This window comes from Lonchura striata, chromosome 1A, assembly GCF_050655825.1.
Source record: "Lonchura striata isolate lonStrDom1 chromosome 1A, ASM5065582v1, whole genome shotgun sequence".
Taxonomy (NCBI): Eukaryota; Metazoa; Chordata; class Aves; order Passeriformes; family Estrildidae; genus Lonchura; species Lonchura striata.
Window position 1 is genome coordinate 54,364,871 of NC_140741.1, and position 15,718 is coordinate 54,380,588.

At 36.5% G+C, this 15,718-nt stretch overlaps 1 protein-coding gene across 5 annotated transcripts in view; it reads right to left on the reverse strand.

The window, feature by feature from the left end:
* MGAT4C (MGAT4 family member C) overlaps window positions 1–15,718 on the reverse strand; it is a 321,254-nt gene that overhangs the window by 21,579 nt on the left and 283,957 nt on the right. For 4 of the 5 annotated variants that reach the window (XM_077783549.2, XM_085570193.1, XM_085570192.1 and 1 more), the window contains one exon: window positions 10,191–10,316. The gene's annotated coding sequence lies outside the window, so the exon portion shown is untranslated. Of the gene's footprint in view, window positions 1–10,190; window positions 10,317–11,364; window positions 11,458–15,718 lie in introns of all 5 variants that reach the window. The other variant, XM_085570191.1, reaches the window with a different exon arrangement.

The following is a 15,718-nucleotide window of genomic DNA, read 5'->3' on the forward strand; positions in this document are numbered from 1 at the left end:
AAAATTATTTTTTGCTGTTGAGTGGACTGTGTTATTTATGGAATAATCTGACCTTGATCAATTACATTAATTGATGTTGACTGTGTAAGGAAGGAAGATGATTTCAGACGTACCTAAAATCTGCAATGTTATCTTGTAGACTAATGCAATTTGATCCTAAGCAGGATCTGTAGTGGGAGGGGTAAATAGCTCTGTTGTCAGTATCAGCACTGCTTTTGCCTTCTGAGTTCATATTAGTTTAGAGACCTTATGAATAAATCCTTCAAAAAAGAGGGGTATACCAGGTGCACTAGCAGCTTCCAATTGCAAGGATGATGAATTCAACTTTAATCATCAGCTTTTCCACAGACATCATAAAAGTGGCTCTAGGCAGAGTGCAAAGAGACCTTGGATGAATAGCTTCATGCCAAGCTAACAGGCATTTCAGATCCATGAAGCTGAGTAGCATGGGATCTCTGTAAGCACACTGACTTATCTAAAGCTGCCTTCAGTGAGCACGGCCATGCTACCCTTTATCTCTGTGACCTGTCAAGTAAAACTAGTTCAATTTGAGAAGGGAACATCTTTCCAAATCCTGTGCCTGTGGAAATCTCTGCTATTCAGTGAGCAGCTGAAGCCTGATTTCATTGAAATGATGCACCATTATTCAAAGGGATAGTGGAGAAGGAGAAGGTGTTACTACCTCTGTCTTGCAGCAGATTGGTTTCCCATTTTTCTAGGACATGTTTAATTCATTTTACTTCTAGGTTAAATTTATGGTTTTGTAGCATTATGTTTGGTGGTATATGTTAGGTTGTGACAGGGATAATTTTGTAACCTAAACAAAAAACTTTCCCCCATGTCTTTCTTGAAAATGAAACAGAACAATACTGAAGAAAAAAACATCAACAAAATAGCTGGATGATATAACCAGCCTATCAGGTGTGCCAAATAGTTTTTTTATCCTTACCACATGTCAAACCTGATGATCATTAAAGGCTTGAATTACTTTTTCCACTAATCTATATTTCAGTTATTATAAATAAACTCAAGCCATGGCAATAAAATATTACTAGTTATCAAGGTTTCTAATACAAAAATATATTTCTAAATTCCTTATTTTTCCAAATAAATTATTAAATAATCAAAGCCTAGTAGCAGAGGGTGAATAAATCTTTAATAAATATATTGATGGCTTCTTCTTGAGTGTTTTAAGGTAAACTTCCAATCCACTTTTCCTCTGAAGAAGCTCTGAAATATTTTTTCACATTAGTGACTGAAGACTCTTTCATGTATCTTAAATCATATCAATATATAAAAATAAGATTAATAAATAAACCAGTTATTTAAATTAAATTCAATACATGGACAGGAAGGAATTTCTCACTATATGGTCAAAAATAAGATCAATACATCTAAATGTGTACTTTCAACATCTGTTTGATCTCATTTTTACAATGCCAGCATTGTAATGCCAGCAGCTACAGTTTTGTTTGGAAAGAAAAGAGAATTTTAGAGTTTGGGGAAAAGAAAGTACTATAAAATTGTTTCACACTAGAAAATACATTTCTTTGCAAGTAAAGTTCAAACAAGACCAACTGATAAGTTAAACTTTTAGTTGGACCTGTGTACTAGGAACAAAGTGTAGCATTTTTACTAAGAAGAAAACCAAGCAGAATATCCAGAGTATCTTAAATAAAATAAAAATAAAAAGATCAGAAATAAAATCTCCATGGCAAGTTAAAAATAATTTCCTGTTTATTTTATATTTTATATCACTTCTTAGATTTGCCCCTTGTAGGTACACTTGCTCTCTTATTTTTAAATAGTTCCTGAAATGCAGAAATAATTTTAATGGTGAGTCTTATGTAATGACGTGTTCCACTTTGCTCAGACTGGTTCCTTTAGAACACCAACCTTGCCATATCCTTCTGAATCACCTTTTTTAGAGGCTTCTCACCACCAGTGAGAGCTCAGTGAAAGCAAAAGTCTAACTCAACACTGGCAGGAAACACTGTTGCAAATGCTCATAAAATCTCAGTACCTTATGTTTTTCTAATGAATTACAATGTGCATAGATTTAGTTAGCCTCAAGGAAAAGGGACATGGCATCTTTTCAAATAAGACCTTTAGGAATTACTACAACAGAAGAACACATAATAACTTTATTGACAGATGCACAAAGTTCCTGAGGTGATTCTTTCAGGCCATTGCTCCACTACTGAGTGTTGGGTGATATTTCTATTGGATATATCAATGTCCCATTGTTTGAGAACTACTTGGAGTTGTGCTTCATTGGTTTTTTTTAAATGATATTTCTTGGCCAAACACAGACACCTAATCTAGTCACACTTAGTCTCCTTTGTAGCCAATGAAGAAAAGTATTTCTAAACCCTGATTCATCTCACTAAAAGACTATTTTCTAAAATACATCAGATGAGCTGTGCCCCCAAAATGCTCATTTCTATTCACTGGCTACAAAAACAGCCTGAGATATTATACCCAGTTACACAAAGGGAGGAATTCCTTTAACATTACCTTAGTAATTTCTTTTTGCTTCCTTTTAAAGCACAGCACACAATCAATAAGCCACTGTCTCTATCTCCAAAACATGAAACTACAGTACAGACTTACACCTATCCTCAGAAATGTCTTAATTCTACAATAACACAAGGCCACATTCTCCATCATGCCTGTCTATGGCACTGTAGCTGGCACATCTTGTCTGCAGTAGACTGCTACAAGTTTCCCTCCATTCAAATCTCAAGTGTGGTTGTCTATCCCAAGATAGCTCCCTTTGTGTATTTCACAAATCAGTTCTCTGACTCCAGGTATCTGACTCTGCAGCTTCCCCCCCGGCTTTATCCAGAACATGGTTTTGCTGCTTCTGGAGTTTCCATTCAATAGATTCATCACAGTACAGCACACAGCAGACAGACTATTAGCTGCATGCCACACAGTAGGTACCTATTGCATTACTGCAGGATATATGAAAGTTGAAAGAGATACCCATTGAAGAGCTTAACAGTCACAGTGCACCCATGCCTTTAAATTGTGTTAATGGGGTAATTTATTTTAGGTGGAATAAGTTTTCTGAATAGCAGGACAGTAAGTCAGAGAGCTGTTTCATTTCCATGCATTATGCGGTTGTCGTGGTTTGACACGGAAAGAGAATTTTTTCCGGAAGGAAGAGGTCAATTTGGATATTGACCAATTGAAGGTGGACATGCCTCTGAGAACACAGAGGGGTTAAAAGCAGAATTCCCAGGGGAACTCGCTCTCTTTGGTTCCGCTCAGCGTGCACTGCAGCCTCTCCCCTGCCCGGCCATGGCTGGGTGGGGAGGGGAAGGCCCATGGCCTGACTGAGGTGGGCCAAGGGTGGAGGGACTGGAACCGGGCTGGCCCCTGCAGATGGAAGCGGGGAGAAATCTGGGATGTCTCTGTTCCCCCCCCAGAGTTTCTCTCCTGAGAGGGAGAGAGAAGGAGACATCGGCAGTTCTGTCAGCAATTCCACCGCGAGGAAGGAGGAGGGGGGGAGCTGCAAGGTGCCCAGTGCGTGGGAGTTGCTGGATGTCCGGGCATCGAGCCATCCTGGGAGTTCGGACTTTTAACCCTTCCTTGAGAAATGAAAGCTTTGTGAATTTTCCTTTCCCCTCCTCGGTTTGAAAGGGAGGAAGAGGGACACCTTGGACCCTGGGATGTTGGAAGGAGGAATTCTAGATGGGAGAGGGACAAGGAGTGGTTTTTTGGCTGGACTTTTCCGTATTAGCCACAACCTGAACCAATCTCCTCCAAGAGGGACTGTGTTTTGGGAGGATGCCAGTGAGTCAAGAGACCTGCTTCAGCTGGGAAAAAGACAAAAGTGAACAGAGAAAAGGTTAGGGGGTTTGTGGTGGCGTCCCCCTGCCCTGGAAAGGAAAGAGAAGAGAAGATGATCTCTGTTCTTGAGCCCTCGGCCCCAGGGGAAAATGGGGGGGGACTGTGGTCCCAAACAATGAAAAACTGAACTGTTGTTTTCTCCCCTCTTGGCAGGGCATCCTTGAAAGGAAAAATCCTAAAAGCAGTCTGTCCATCCATGCATTGGTGGTGAGATCACTGTGCATGGAAAGGAGAAGGGTCACCATGGCAAACTTTTTCTCCGGGCGGTGCCATGTGTGACATGGAAACACAGGATGTGGAGCTGTGTTTCTTGGGGGGTCTGTGGCACAGGAGAGACTCTGTTCCCTTGATGGACTGAGTATTGATTGTTTGGAGGGTGGAAACCTGATTGGGGTCCAGATTGTGTCTCACTGTGGTTTGTTGGAGTTGGGTGGTGGGGGGAGGAATGCTTTGCAAGGTTTTCATTTGATCTTTGTGTGTTTTTTTTTTTCCTTTTTCCTTTCTTTTTTCCCTTTTTGTAGTAGTAGCTTAATAAAGTTTTTTTCCCTGTTATTAAGCTTAGGCCTGCTTTGCTCTGTTCTAGATTCCACTTCACAGCATTCAAGGGAGAGATCACATTTTCATGGGGGCACTGGCATTGTGCCAGTGTCAAACTATGACAGGGGTATTCAACCCACACACTGGGTCTGGCTGAGATGCAGTTCATCTTCCTACAGCAGCTCTCACAGTGCTGTTCTTTGCATTGGTAGCTAGAAAGATGCTGATAATACACCAACTTTTTTTTCTTTTGGCTACTGCTGAGCAGCACTGGCACAGCACCAAGACTGTCTCTCAACATTCAGTAGGATGGGGGTGGGCAAAATTCTGGGAAAGGACACAAATAGGCCAGCTGACCCAAACTGATCAAAGGGATATTCTGTACCATATGATGTCAGGTCAGATATAAAAGGTAAGGAAAGGAGGAAGAAGGGGAGCATTCATTATTTACAATGTTTGCCTTCTAGAACAAGTGATTTGTTCCTGCATGCTGAAGCCCTGCTTTCTGGCTGCAAGCTGTGTGAGAATATGCTTTTTAATGGAAGCTCTAGAGACCATAGATGCATCTTCATCAACTGTAGGCACAATGTCCTTGGGAAAGAAATTATTCACAGTATTGCTGATGATCAATATTTTTCAAATGTAAATATTTAGCAACTAAGTTTTATGACAGGTTCTTCTGTGTGTGGATTAGGGAAGTGGGACTAAACATTTCTGCAAATGAAGCCAAGCAAGCATAGAGCAACTTGCTGATTTGTATATTGCCAATATGAGACTCAAATATATAATGGTAGTAAATTAGAGGAAAATGAATTGACTGTAAGTGGAAAATCAGGCAGATAGTTGGCTTCTTTTGTTTTAAGTTTACAGTTGTTAATTTTATATGAATCCTTAATACAGATAATAAGCACAGGAAGAATAATGAAGGGGAAAAGCCTAAAATTCTGGCTTTCATAGTTGTCAATCTTTGATTGAAATTAATATGGTAGTAAGAGGGGATTATGTACTAGAACATTTTTAGAATTCTTTGCTGGCAAAATTTCTGCATGTTTGCGCTTTGGATATTTTTAATGCTTCACCATGAGTTTTAGAAGTAGACACTTCAAGAAAAGCTGTGAAGTTACATGGAAAAATATGTGATTGCTTTTCATTCTTCCTGGTGACTTCCAGAACATGAAACAAAAAGCCAGAATGCTTTTTAGGTGCCATCAGCTCTCAGTATGACATAGTATCTAATGGCTGCTCAGGACATATGCAGTGTATTTTTTATACTTGGACTTAGGAGAAGCAGAAGATTTTCAATATTAATAACATTTTTATACGACTGAAGCTCTAATCACCATTGAGACTGTACTATAAAACTAACATTTTCTGCTTCACTTTCTAATATATCTGGACTGTAGATATCAGCCTAGGCTTTTAATGTTCTGTCGACCTCTGACTGTACAAATCCTATAACATCAACATGATATAACCTTGTAATATCATTAAGTGAAATAACATCTCTCTGTGATTCCACTGAGCTATGTCAATATTTTAACATGATACTTGAAAAGTTGGTTTGCTGCCTAAAATAAGGGTATTCCAGCAAGTTTGTGTGCACTAAAGAGCCTAGTTATTTTTTAGTCTATCTACAGAAATGAAGATTATTAGAAATAAATTGCATATTATACATTACCTGCATTTTTCTGTTGTTTATTTTGCATGAATATTTCTTGTTCTGTAGCTCAGTAAGTACACAGTGATTTTGTATTGCTTGTTGTTTCTGTTAAACTACATGACAATGCAGTTTGTGTTTTTATACTGGCTTAGAGTGTGCAATGGCTTATAAAGAAGTGCAAAAATGTAAAATATTTCAGTAATTAGATCATAGAATGGCTTAGAAATCATCTAGTCCCAAGCTCCCATGGCGGTGTACCATGGGAAGGCACACCTTTCAGTAGACCAGGCTACTCAAGGTTCCATCCAATCTGGCCTTGAACATTTCCAGGGATGGGGCATCCACAGCTTCTCTGTCAATCTGATCCAATTCCTCACCAACTTTACAGTAAAGAATTTCTTCCTAATATCTAATCTAAAACTTTCCCTAATTCAGTTGGAATCCATTTCCCCTACTCCTGTCACTACATGCTCTCTCTTTAGAAGATTATTCGTAGGCTTTTATAAGTTTATGTAAGCTAAAAATATGGAAACACACATGCATGAATATTTAAATAATTCAGCAAAAATATGGATAAAACATCAACTAGAAGATGTAGTCAAGTTGAAATATATTTTTCTCCTTCCTTAAGTGGATACAAGAGAGAAAAAATATTGCTCTTTGCTGGAGAAAACTATTTTTCACAGTTTGCACTTTTTAAAATTACTTTATTAAACAGACAATTCTTTCACAGATTTTTATCTGCCCTCTTTATACTTTCAAATCTGTATATGTTGGCTTGTAAACCTCCTAACATTCTTTATAAATAACTCCATATTTTTGTAGAATACAATGAAAAAAATTACTACCTAAGAAATGCTTAAGAATTTGAAACATTGTGGAAAAGGAAGAGAAAATCTGCAGGTGATATGTGAGCTCAGTTTTCAGTTTGATGAAGTTCTATTGTATATATAAGCAAAGGTTACGTCTCCTTTTACAAAAAGAATTCTACATTCCTAAAATTAATAACCATTGATTTTGAATGAAAAGCAGGACATCTTTATTAGTGCATATGACTTTATCCAAGAAAAATGGCTCATGGGACTTATTTTTCTATCATACTAGAATTGATATTTTAATTCAGAATTATTAGAATTAAAATAAGCTTTAGCATTCTCTAGTATCTTACAGTATAACTCAAAATTTTGGTAGCTGTGAATCAGGGACTTGATCTTAGTATTTCAAAGGCAAGATCTAGACCACAAAATAAATGATAAGAAATAAAGGGAGAAAAAAAACATGAAATAGATTTAAGATGAAGAGAAGCAGAAAACATGCTTTGATTAACTGAAAGGTTAATTACTGAAAGACTTCCTCCACATAGCATACTGTTAATTAAAAAGTCTGAGCAATGTGTGATTTAATTTAACACTGTGAAAAAGGCCAACATGACGTAATAAACTTCTTGATTCTTCTTGTGTTTGTGAAACATATTACTTGGTGTTTCATTATACTCTGGACTAAGAGAAAGCTGCTTTTCTTTTTTTCTTTATTTTGTTTTATCTATGGAAGACAAGGTTTAAAAAATGAGACTTTGCTAGGGATGACAACAATTATATAGTTATAAATTTATATAGGATTATAATTATATAATTATTATATAATTATATATACTCCTCCTCCTCCTACTACTACTACTATAATATATATAAAATATATAGATAGGAATATAATAATAATTATATAGGATTAGTGTTCCTACCCACCACTGTCACCTTAGCTCTGATCTATTAAGCACATTGGACGCAAGACAAAAATGTACAACAGGGTTTTTGGTGTCCTCAAGAGGAATATTATGGTGTCTTCCAGAAAGCAGCAAGTCTTGAAACTTACATTCCTTTTCTAACATTTTGAGAAAAGTGTTCTCATAAGAATGGAAACTATAATGCTAAAAGTATTTCACAACAATGGAACTTCCAGTGGAGCGCCAGACTGTCCTGCTTATGTCTCACCAGAAACTCCTCACTCCTTATGACTTTTGGAAATACTCTAAGCAAACCATCAGCAGCATACATGTGAAGGTACTGACAACAAACAAAATGTATGCGGAGGCCAGAAACATCATCAAATTTGGCATCTCCTGGATGTACCTCAAGGACTGAAGGACTGACAAATTCCTGATTTACAAGGAGCTATATTAGTGGACAGAAGGGACAAAATATTGGATAGTGAATTTGAGGGGGTCTGGGACAGAGATCATGAGATTTGAGTCCCCATTGTTGGTGGATGCAAACATTTAATGAGGAATTTTTATGGGGAAAGTTTTTATAGGGTTATCAAAAAGACAGTCTGGGATTAGTAATGTAGTACCAGACCTAGACAAGGCATAAAGCAAATAATAAATTATTGTGTCACTGTCTCCCACATTTTGAGCTATGAAGACAGTACCTTGAAGCTGGTTGATAGTGCTGTGAGCAGAAACAGCAGCACTTTCAACTGCTGGGAAAGAATTAATCCTCTGATTTTAGTCACCTAAGCATTAGTCATATAATCCATGGTGCTTACACAGGTACTCATTATAAAGTAATCAAATCTATGCTAAGTGTTTCAGAAAGGCACTCTGAATAGGTAAACTCTTTCCATTTACTCCATTTTTTCAAGAATAAAGTTAGGTAAGGTGAGTCCTGTCTGAAGATATTGCTGTAGATTTTGAGAAGTCTAGAAATATATAGTCATTTTCTCCAAATTTTATTTGAAGCAGATTGGTAGAATCCTATCACAGTAGAAAAATGGAAATACCAAATGCATGACAAGCATCATGAGACAAGTAGGAGGAAAAATGCAAAACCTTCCCAGTGCTATACAATTAATTTTCCAAGGATGTAAAAGTCCACATTGTCACAGACTATTAATTAGAGACAGCTTATTGTCTTTCAAGGACCTTTAGCATGACCTATTCTTGTGTAATGACTTCTATTGTTCATTGCAGAGTCAGGATATCCATTTCCATTTATGCTGCTTTATGGATAATTCATTAAAATCTACCCGGCATAGGCTAATATTAATTTGAAAAAACTGGCTGCCTCTTCAGCCTTAGAGTGATTTCTATATAATTAACCCATGTTAATAGTAGTTAACTAAATAAAAAATAAACCAAGAAATACAAGGCAGTGTAACATGGAAGATAAAAGAAAATAGTAAAAAAAAATAGTGAGTCAGTTTGCCTTAGTGAAATATGAAAATACAAGAACAGAAGAACTGTACTGTACTCTGTAATAACCTAATCAGTTATGCTGAGGTGTAGCAAGAGTAACACATTTGCCTATGGCAAAGAAGAAACAATGAATTTACATAGCAAAAGATACTGGTTATAATTCAATTAATACATGCCAGTAACAAAAGGCTGACCATGAATCATCATTTGTTGATAATGTAGTGATATATGAGTTTTAAAGACTGGCTGAAAAACACCTAGGTTGAGTTCCTTGTTTGTCCTGCCTAGACTGTGCTGTATGACTCAGGTCACAAGGATGCAACTATGTAATTTGCAAACAGTCCAGAACAAACATAGGTGCAACTCCTTGTCAGACTAAAATAAACTATGAAAATGATGCTCTAGTTTTGTAACACACTTCTCTGTACTGTGTCAATTACATAAGAAAAGTGACCAGCTTCTTTATCATCCCTTTAAATCACAGGATGTTGGTGTGATATTGAACAGTTCCTGAAAATCGTCAAGTCCAAACACACTAATTCTCCAGGAAGGTTGTCCTTATGTACAGCCCTTTGTGATGGTGGCTGTTTTATGGAGTCACAGCATTTCCACTTTCAAGATAGAAGTGCTGTTTGACGGGGTGGTCAATGGGATTCATGCAGGTTAATTCCTACACGGAATTGGGCTATAACTAACATTAGAAAAGGTCAGCTGTGGATTTGTCTAGCCAAAGTTTGAAAATCTCCAAGGATATTATATAATCTTTTTGGGTACCCTGTTCCAGTGCTGCCCTGCCCTTCCAGTAGATTTTTCTTGCCCAGGTGTCTAATCTGAAACTCTCTGGATATAATCTTTGACATCGGTAGAGAATTAAAGATATAATTGCATTACCTAATATTAAATATTAAAAATAAAAATTAAAAAAGTAATAAAAATACTTACAACTTTTCATTTGCGCCACCAGATGCAGGAACTGAAAACTTCAGTGCAAAGTCATCTCACAACGGCTCATAAGAAAGACATGAAAACTCTCCTAGTAGAATGCCTAGTAGAGATCCAAATGAGAAACTGAAAGACAAGAAATGAAAATACATTTTTCAAATCTCACCAACTTTATTAGGAATATCTATGGTAATTACTACCAGTGTAGATTGATGGTAAATTTATTCTATTATCTGTACAACAATTAAAATGCAGATGATATTCAGTCATCTGTATTTTAATCAGTGTTACCAATGTTCAAGTAAACCCACAGCCTCATAGCACACCCTCAACAGTAGATCAAAATTCATATCTGGGAAGAAATAAGAAGTGCAAAGGGGAAGATAGAAGGAAGGCAAATCACAGCTTGAAGTGTGTTATCTCTTAAGATGCCTTATTTGAATGAATATAGCTAGCTGAAAATCTGCCTGTGAGTCTCCAATGAATCAGCAATGTTTTCATCAAAAGTAAAACAGATTACCCTAATTCCCAAAGTATTATTGAACAAACATAAGAAGGGGAGAGTGCTACAATAAGTGGCATATTAGGAATATGAGAACATATTTCTTACTGTCCCAGCATCTCTTCTACAAACTGCAGAAGAAAATGCTTTGAAAAAATGGAAGGGAAGGGAAGGGAAGGGAAGGGAAGGGAAGGGAAGGGAAGGGAAGGGAAGGGAAGGGAAGGGAAGGGAAGGGAAGGGAAGGGAAGGGAAGGGAAGGGAAGGGAAGGGAAGGGAAGGGAAGGGAAGGGAAGGGAAGGGAAGGGAAGGGAAGGGAAGGGAAGGGAAGGGAAGGGAAGGGAAGGGAAGGGAAGTACATTGGTTCAGGAGCCAAGAGATATAACTACAGGTCAGTAGAGAACACAGTACCTCTGGCAAATTGTTAATCCCTTAACCTTGGACAATGCTATAACATACAATTTCCTACTCATTAACATCACTATACTGCTGCTGATAAAATGAAACAAGAAATTTTTATCCTATGCTGAAATGAGAAATGATAGTCTCGCATAAAATTATATTTTTATAATGTCCCTATCTTAGAATGAACACAGCATAGGGATGCAGTACCATGACAAATGATTCAGCCTGTCTTTTGAATCCTTAAATCCATTAAATCCTTAGTGATGTTACCTGTTAAATACAAAATTTGAGTAGACAGATAGATTGCTTCTGTGATTCCTCCACATACTAAAGCACACTATGGTCTTCAGGACAAAATGAAACCTGAGTAGATAGCATAAAACTCCATTTACAAATAGGCAAGAAAATTGCTGAAATTATAACTTCTTTTATTATTGTTGACATAAATGATGGTCAATAGTGTATTTGCTTAGACCGTGGGGAATTTAACACAGCTATAATAAAACTGTTAAATTATAAATTATGATGATGATTACAATTATAATTATAATAACAATAATAATTGCACAACAAAGAGAGCATGTCAAACTGCCAAAAGAAAAAAAAATCTGAGAATAATTTGGAAAAGCAGAACTCGTGTCTAAATTGTATGCATCCTCAGGCTTCCAGCAAGGAAAATCATCTCAGCACTAAGCATTGTAGGGAGTAAAGATTCTCATAGTATCAGCTTGTAATAGCCTCATGTCTGGCCATTTATCATGAGGCTGTGCACGTGCACACAGAAAAAAAAAGGGAAAAAAAGCTCAAAAAATTACAAATCTACAGAAGTCTCATCCTAGTCACTGAAAAGTAATCAATATATACTTTGGTTTTAATGTTTGACATTTATATATTGCATTGCTTACACTATATGACAATAATATTCTCCTCAGATAATAACAATTCTAGCTCTTGTCTCATCTCTTAGAAAGAAGTGATTTCTTACTGAAGAGTTTCTGCTTGTGATACAGGAGTGGGAACAATACAAACCAAACTGATCAAATAATGAATAGACAAAAATTACTCTGTCTCCCTTTTTTTTTTTTTTTTTTGAGAAGGCTGAAAGAAAGATCCCTGCTTTATGCAAATTGCCACAAGTCTACTGAAATTGAAATCACCTTTTTCTGCCCTCTCAGAAATTTTTGTTCAGTTTAAGTTTCTCTCCCCCAGAGTAATTTTTCATATCAATAGACAAAGAAAAGGCAGGTAAATAATGAATGTTCTTTCTTAATTTCTCTCCAGTTACAGATCAAAAGGTGTTGCTGATTCTTTTTTGATGTCTATAAGCTACTGAAAATAGTGATTCAGAATCATTCCTGGAATTGATTCTTAAATAATTTTTCAAATGGCTTTGATTTCCATATGTTGCATATCTATAATATATTGTCCTCATATTTCTTTGTGCTAAGGGCAGGATATTATGATTGACATATTATGTCACTCTAGAACAGTGCTGGAAGGGAAGTCACACCAGTGTTCTTTCTAATCTATTTAATAATCATAAAGGAGATTTTTTTCTTTCTAGTAGTCCTCATGGATTATAGGCAAGTCCCTCCTTGTGCCACATTCTTCCAGTCTGTATTCTTTAATCCCTTGAAACATAGCAAAAGGCTTTTGCATGGCACACATCTCCTTTTGTCATGTGCCAGAAATGACTGCTGGCAGCTGCTCTGAAGGCCATTCAGTGAACCTGCACCATTCCTAGAGCAAAGCTCTGCTAGACTGAGGGACACTGTGCCAAGTCAGCAGGTATTTGTACTGGGCACCACTGCTCTTGTGCCCTGTGTGAACCTCGAGGGCTGCCTAAGGATGTAAGGAAGGAAAACAGGATGGAAAAGGGCTGGTTTTACACAGATTCATCTCTTTTAGCTAAGGCAGTTTCTGAAGTGTAAAGAGGGGGACATTTTCCAGAGGGATCAAGTACAATTGTTGCAGAAATTTATATTAACTTTCCTGAAAATGTTAAATTAAATTTGCCTAGTGAAGTCTATGAATCTGTATAAGTCCAGGAAAATAATATAAAGAAGAAAAAAACCATATTATTTTATACAGATTTTTTCTTTAAATTTAGCAGCCAATATCAGCTTTGATTTTTTTTCACAGCAATAGAGAAGTTTTCATGTCTAAAAAGAATGGCAGAGGGAAGGAAGAGGGAAAGAACATTTAAAGTTCATAGAATGATAGAAATATACTAAGTTTTTACTTAATTCCACTTACATTGGGATCACTATGACAACGAATAATGCTCCACTAAGGCTGGGAATAGAACAGAAACAAAACCAAGAATTTATAAATCTTGAATTCATGGTAAGCAGAATGCAAAAATTAGCCTTTGGGTGCTAGCTTACCACCATAAAAAATAAAAGCAAATTTATATCAAGCATGGAAGAAGTATATGCTCTGCATATAATTATGTTTTTAAAATATTTAATGGCAGAGTGGAATAGCTTCATATTCTTCCCTTACAAAGTTGCATACTATAGTATTACAGTATCTATTCAGATAAGACAATAATTAATTTTAAAAACAATTCAATATGAAAGAACATATTACAAGACAATTCAGATACTTCTTAGTACTTATGATAGTATATCTGAAGAGAAATTAATTTAGTATTACTGAATATCTGAAATGGTTTTTCACATTTTCACACTTTACAGTGTAACTTTAAAGTTATTGTAATATTTTCCATTTGGTTCTTAAAGAAAAGCTCTCAGTCACATCAATTAAAGTAGTAAACATATTTACACTGACAAAATGTCACTGAAAATTCTTTTACTGAATGATAGCACTTAAAGTTCAGCTTCCTTTGTTTATAAATTATTTTTATGTTTTATTTTTATAGTCCTCATAAAGATAAAAGTGAAAATAATTTTGTCAGAATAAAGACAGGCAAATGAAATTTAGAAGTACTATTGATAGAATAGGAGAATTTTTGCATGTGTTAGAATTTTAGAGCTATTGTTATAGCTAAAATGTAGCATTGTAAAAATAATTTAATTTGATGCTTTATTTAGTTATATATTTGTGGCATAATTATGATATACAGCTTAAATAGATGAAAAGCTTTCCAGTACTAGTACATAAAGACTTTTGAACTGAACTTCTCGAAATTGAGTGTTCTTTCAATTTATTGACTTTAATAGATTGTAAGAAAGCTATAACAATGTGAGGACATACTAAGAATAAAATACAGCTCATATAAAAGATTAATGACTTCCTTTTTAATAATGTGTTGAAAGCTTACAGGTTGTAATTTTGGTTGAAAGCCAAAAAAAACTTTTATAACAGTTTTAAAGCAATCTTGGTTTTCAGAAACTCATAAAAGAAAGTGTTTCTTATAATCTTTTGCCTTTTTTGACTAAAATTACTTCACATATAAACACTAAGCACTCAAGAAAATGACCAATGCATAATTTTTACATTATCACTTCAGAAGGAAAGTGAAGCAGCTTGGTAAGAAATATTTTCTTTGTGTTCTCTTATGCTGCTTTCTGTTAAACTCTTGAAGTAGGAATATATGCAAAACTATGTATTTTTTTGCTGCCTGAACCAGCTGGACATTTAGTGCATCCCTTGACAAAAGAGTATATTGTGCAAAATATAAATTTTTACTGGCTACTGATGAGCCACTTTTGAACAGCTGCTAAGGCTTCAGATAAAAGTTCTTGGCATTTTTGTATTTGTAGGCAGTTCATTCTTCTTTTAAAGACTTCTCCCCACTGTGCAGTCCCCAGATAGCTGCCCAAAGATTTAGCTTAAAGGTAGCTATGACTGGATCACTTATACAGGATACCATCTTTGAGATATTTGCACCAAAACCTTTCCTTAATAATTTTTTTCAAAGCTAATACTTAGAGCCAAGCGAACAGCTATAGTGCTCTGCAGTGCCATACATCTACACACGTTTAAGCAACTGACACCTGACATGCATATTTCTACCATGTTCCCTTCCTCACAACCTTGATTATTCTTTCTCCAGGAAAACTTCTGAAAACTGATTTTTGCTCATTTTCTAGATCCCCATGGAATATCAGACACTTAGAACAGTACTGACACTTTCTCAGTGAATTTTCCCCTCTCAGTCACTTAATATAAAAGAGAAGATGGAGAGGCATCCTTGTCCCCAGCAAGGAGACCTGCTGAAGGATACTGCTTTGCAAAATCCCACCTCCTTGAGAGGACTGGCTCTTTGGGAGGCACATCCCACACTGCCAGCTTGCTCTGTGAGACTGGCCCCTGTTACATTGTGAGTTATTCATTCCTGACCTCACGCTGCAAAGCTTCTGCGCTGGCACAGCAAAGGTGGAAGGGCTTCGAAGGCAGAGCACAGTGGATACTGTGCAGAATAGGAAAGAGAGAGAAATGCAGTTAAGATAAGGAGCTGGCAAATATCACACACATTGAATGGCCTCCGGGAGTTGCACAACATGTCCACAGAGGGCAGTCACTTAGATTTTTCGGTCTCTACAGGCACAGGTTGGGGTTCTTCTTTCACCTCCATTTTGGGCTTCTCACTACAACGAAGGCATTGAGATGGAAGAACATGTCCATCAAATGACAATGATGCTGGCAAAGCATCTGC